General features: G+C 41.4%; 1 long non-coding RNA gene across 1 annotated transcript in view; it reads right to left on the bottom strand.

Moving 5' to 3' along the window:
* The window catches only part of LOC142019925 (uncharacterized), a 65,883-nt gene extending 61,433 nt beyond the window's left edge, over window positions 1-4,450 (bottom strand). The window contains exon 1 of the long non-coding RNA XR_012647232.1: window positions 4,354-4,450. This is a non-coding gene — a long non-coding RNA (uncharacterized LOC142019925). The remainder of the gene's footprint in view (window positions 1-4,353) is intronic.
* Window positions 4,451-6,000: the final 1,550 nt, after the last annotated feature.

The raw sequence follows: 6,000 nt of genomic DNA on the forward strand, positions 1-6,000 counted from the left end.
AGGAGCAGGACCAAGCAAAGACGATGAAAGATTCTTTTAGACCTTTCAGGGAAGGTCTACACTACAGAGTTATTCCATATTATTTTATGGAGTTATTATTCCAAAACAAGCTATTCTGGAATTATACATACACACTACAGGGAAGCTCCAAAATAAGCAAAACTTATTCCGAAATAGCGTGTCCATACACAACAGAGCCTATTTTGGATTAGAGCCACTGGACGCAGCTCTATTTTGGATGCTCTAATCTGAATACCATGTCTACACAGCAGCATTATTTCAAAATAAGATATTCCAGCATAGCTTATTTTAAAATAGCCCCATTACCTGTCCACACAGGCTTCATTCCAAAATATCTGTTTCGAAATAGGCATTATTCCACATAAAATGAGATTTACCAAATTCAAAATAAGCCGTCTGCTATTTCGAAATTATTTTGAAATAGCAATTGCACTGTGTAGACATTTGCAAAGTTATTTCAGCATAGCAGCTGTTATTGCTAAAAAAAAATTGCTGTATAAACACACCCTCACAGACTGTGATTTTTCCCCCCTCACTAAAATTCTCTCCTGATTTCACATATATCTCTTACAGAAATTGTTTCTCCATTGGAAGGCTTTTAAGGTCTGGACATTAAAACCTTATTCACAATTTGATAGGAAATCATGTATTAATTGCATAATTTATCTCTTTTAAAATATTTATCTTGCTGATACGGAGATTTCAGCAAATATTTTCTTTGGCCTATTTTAAGATTCTTCCACATCAATAGTTAAATCATTTTTCAAGTGTGTTAATCCATGCTACACTCTACCTCAAAAAAAACAATGCAACTATCAGCTGACGTTGACAGTAAAAATCCCAGGTTGTCTTACCAAGGTTAAAGACACTGGCATAATTTTCTGGGTGTGATTACCACGTCTCAAATTCTTTGTTCTGTTCTTTAACAGCTGTTACAGCCAAGATTTAATGTTAAAATAAATGATTCACAATTCTTCAAACCTACAATCCTATTTCAAATTTGAAAGCAGCAGTTCTACCGGAAAATCTTAAAAATTCACATTTGTAACCATAATTTTCAATGCCATATAACAAATAATAGTTTATTTTATAGAAAGGGAATGCCATGCTCATAAAAATGTGCCAGATTACAATCGGAGAAGTGAAGGCCTTTATTCACAAGACAGGTGAAAAACAGTCCTGCAAGCTTCTCACACTCCTTCATCTCTGACCTGGACAGAGGAACCTCTTTTAGGAAACGGTTCAGTAAATTTTAGCTTCTCTGCTAATTACTGCCCAGTGCAATAGTAGTTTTACCACCTGGGAATAAGACTGAGAAAATCTGATTCACTTAATATGGCCTATTGAATAGACATCAGATTGAAAAACTGTCAGACAGCAGTATCATAAATTAGGTTTGAACTGGCAACCTAGGGATCAAAGTTTGTATAGCTGATTACCCATCCCATGAGATACCTAGCATCCATCTTTTTTGTTTTGATCACGTTCTGTGAAACACAAAAAGCACAGCTACAGGATTTACAATTTTATGAGGGGGGAGTGGGAAGAAATTACAATGACAGATGCTCTATAAAGGAATAAAAAATTGCTTCTACCTTTTTTCATTTCATTCAGTAGGATTCAGGTGGATTATCTCCACCAACAAAAGATAAATATTTTAAACCTTTTTTATCAAATGATATATTTTGCCTGCACTTACAGTATGTACTAACACATAAAACAACTTCTGAACATGACTGGGCAAAAAAAACCTCTGAAATTCTCATTTTTTAAAAATGAATATGCTACCATTTGATCAGATTAAAAGTGCCATACATTTTCTTTCTGTACATCAGGTTAGACACTATTGACAATATATGGTAATGGAGTATATATACCTTTTGCTTTGTATTTTTGTAATATACTGAATTGATTTACATAATAAAATATTTCACAAAAATTAAGCTTTATATGATTTGGAAAAATCTACACTTAAAGCACAATACAGTCTGTTAGTCTATAAGGTGCCACAGGACTCTTGTTGTATTTTAAAATACCACTTAAGCATACCTTTAAATGTATCACAAGTTACTATTTCACCCACCGACACATACCCACAGAATCTCATATGGACCCTACATAGGCACCCAATGAAAAGTTGAAACCCTTATTATCATGTCACACACTGATAGGGAGATAACATTTGTAAACACTAATCAAAATTTGTACAACTGAAGGATTTAAATAACTGGCACAAACTTTTGAATAGAAAAAAAGCATGTTTGTGTCTACTCCTTTGATCCAAGCCATCAACAACTCAACTGCTCACACAACTATGACATTGATACATAGCACACTTTTCCTTCAACAAACATTTGTTCCTCATACAAGACACACTATAGTGTCTTATTCAGCTCTCTTGAAGCAAGGAAATTACTCCATAAAGCTAGGAAATACTGCTTGATCAAATTCTCACTGAAATAAATAGAGGTATACATCTCTGTACACAGTATGAACTATCAGGAAAGTGAAAAGGAATAGATAGCATTGATGAGAGAACAGTATAGGTAACAGCACTTCATGCTTCTGGCAGAATCAAACCCAAGAAAGTGTATGTAGTAGAAAAGTAGGTTTTCTTAGGTTAATCAAAGATAATCACATTGAAGTGTATTTTTCCAAGGAAAATGCTTGATTTTGTGTATTACCGTTAACAAGATTGGGTTTTTTGCCAAATTAGGTTACTAAAGTTCACTATTCACGCTAAAAGTATTTTACTTTAATATGCAAAAGTATAATTTATATACTTCACATAAACCTCAGAGACTTTTTAAATGCCAGAATGCTAAATAATTTTTCTAAAGTTTATACTTTATGCAATATGAAATATAAACTATGAAACAAATATATCAAAGTGTACTTTGGAAACCAGTTGTTAATGAAAGATAAATGTTGGTTTAATGAAGCCGACCTACAGCAATTTTATTCTGCTTCCCTGTTTTATGTATTTCATGGACATTGCCTGTTATGGATAATCATGTGAGAATAGGGACAAAATAAAAGAATGTCAAGATCCATAGATGATATAATATGTGTGATATCACAAGATGCTGTTTGTGAAAACAGTTCATTCTGAAGCTACTTCACTGTTAAACAGCATGTCTTAGTGTTTCCTTCTCAGGCATTTTACACTCTGCCACTGTGACCCAGGGCCATGATAATAGAAATCACAAGAACATCAGGGCTCAAGTCTCATTTTCAATCTTTTGAAGATTTTTTTTTCTTATAGTGCAAACGCAGTCCAAGATATTTGCCACATAAAATGTGGTTTTACAGTCAGGTAGATTTTTCTTCTAAACATTATTTGTTCTGATGACATACAACCTACTGTTTCAATCAAGCTAACAGTGGTCACTTACAAGACAAAGAATGACTGGGTATTTCAGTGCCATATGCTTCCTGGTGTCCTACTCACCCACATTGCATTTTTACAGCTTTTTAAATTTTTCTTAACATTTTGTCAGTTCATGTAGCAAATCAGTTTAGTTCACCAATCAGTGAGCCAAAATAAAAAAAACCCTGGAAATGTGTGAAAGAAAAATAAGTATATTTTGAAAATAAAAGTATAATATTATAGTTAGATATTACACCTCCTTTACTGAGATTCATACCTGTCAAGAAAAATAGAGGGTGGCATTTCAAAGTCAGGGTTTATTCCTACAATCAACAAAAGAAGCAAATATAAAACAAGCATCAAAAATTTAGGATCAGACTGCCATACCTGTAATATGCAGTGTGATTGTAGCCTATAATAGACCTTGCTTGCAACTACCCAGGTACCTTTCTGAAGGAGCTGCCATTATTTCTTGTCTTGATGAATGTTTGTTTCTTTACGAAAACATTTATTACGTTGAGAATTACACTTTTGAATCCAGAGGCTTACATTACAGTTGGGCACTGCCTTCAATCAGGACCTTTTCCTAAAACTGTAGCTGGTAAATGGGCAGCACCTTCAACAAAAGGCTGGATATAATGACAGACCTTTGATTCTTTTTCTAAAATACTATCTGTAAATAATTCCTTCCGACCTCTGCACTGTGGTGTTTCCCGTGCAACCTCCGGGGCCCCTTTAACAACCTTCCTCGATTTGCTTTGAAATAGGACCCCGGTTTGTGCCAGAAAACAATAACAACTGCCTGGCAGCGGGGGGTCCGGCAGGAGTTGGTCCCTCGGAGCCCAGCCCCAGAACAAAGCGGGCCGTGCAAGCAGGTGCCCCGGTCAGCGGCTCGCCCAGCCCCCTGCATGCAGCGCCCGCCAGCCACCTGGCCCTCCCCTGCCCGCTTTGTGCCTACTCACCACAGCTTCCTCTTTAAGGGCATCAGGCTGCCCCTGTTGGAGGCGGTCACGCCGATGGCCATCTGCAAGACTGTCAGGTATTTCTGGTACTTCATTTTGCCGTCGCCCCCCCTGTCCCTGCCTCGTCCCCGCCGCCGCCACCGACAGAGTCTCTCCAGCCGCTGCATGCAATCATCAAATTTTTATTTCCAGGCATCTGCCGTCCCTGCGTCGCGCTTCTTCCCCTCCTCCTCCGCCGCCGCCGCCTCCTGCCGCGCTCGCTGCCTCTGCCGCTGCCGCTGCCTCTGCCTCAGCCCCCCCCACCCCCGGCTCACGCTCTCCTCCGCCTCCCGCCGCGCTCCTGCCTCTGCCTCAGCCTCAGCGGCCGCTCCCCGCCGCGCTCTGCGCCCCAGCTCGCCCCGGCCGCCTGCCGCACCGCTGCCCTCCGGCGCTCGCGCCTCTCCTCCCCGCGCTCCAGCTGCCCGCGCGGGTCACGCCCTTCCTCCCTCACTTAGCCCCCTCGCCTGGGCTGCCTCCCCTCCCCTCGTCCCCGGGCACTGCCGGCAGGGGCACTCTGACCCCCCCCCCCCCCGCCCTCTGAGGTCCGAGGCGGCCTGTCTCTGACCCCCCATCCTGCTAACAAACAAACAAGCAGTCATGTACCACTATCAGACGAACAGTAATTTATTAGGTGATGAGCTTTCATGGGACAGACCCGCTTCCTCTCTGTAACTATTCCCCACCCTTCTGAGCCACTGGGGGCCTCTGACCCCCCCATCCCTCTGGGTATCTGGGGGCCCATCTCTGAGCCCCTCCTTTCTGGGTATCTGGGGGCCTATCTCTAGTTCCCCATACTCATAAGTCTCTTGGAACCTCTCTCTGACTCCTCCCTCCAGCTCTCCTGTCATTTGTAGGCCTTTCTCAGCTCTGCTCCCTGTTCCTCTGAGGCTCCCTCCCACACACCATCACTGGGTCCCAGGTTCTGCTTCTCTCCACCCTCCTCCAATAATTGAGGTTTGGCTGTCCCTCCTTCCAGAGCAGCATTATGCCACATCCCATGGACAGCTCAGTTACCCAGTGCCGCTTTTCGACTGCCATGCTCTCAGCTCAGTACTGCCCTCTCCCTTCTGGGTCTCTGTCCTCACTTCTCTAATCTCATTAGAGACTAGAATAGCCCCATATTATTTTAATCCCCACCCTCACCCAGTGCCATCACCATCACTTGTGATTAGCTGTCATCGGGCTGTGGAGCCAAATACTGCATCAAATACACACACGCTGCTCCTCAGAGGCTGTGTCCATTGTGTCCTGGGCATAGGATCTGGGGAGCTTCCCAGCAATAACATCTTAATCAAAACCATTTTCTGAACACACAGAGAGAGGGAGAGAAATGGCAAGGAATGGGGTTACTGACCTCCGCTGCCCTACATTCACCTTTGAACCACAGAGATGGGAATTCCTATGCAAAACCTAAAGAACATAAATAATCATTTCTGATTCTCTCACATTCAGAGAAATGATAGCTAAGACTTTATTTGAAAAGTTGATGCCCACTAAATCAAACCTATAAATGTGAAATATTCATTCCTACATAGCCATCCTCTGGGCACCTTCACAAAAATAACTAAAAGCAATCATTTGTTGCAGCCTACAGTCAACACATAATAC

Source organism: Carettochelys insculpta, chromosome 12, assembly GCF_033958435.1.
Source record: "Carettochelys insculpta isolate YL-2023 chromosome 12, ASM3395843v1, whole genome shotgun sequence".
Taxonomy (NCBI): domain Eukaryota; kingdom Metazoa; phylum Chordata; order Testudines; family Carettochelyidae; genus Carettochelys; species Carettochelys insculpta.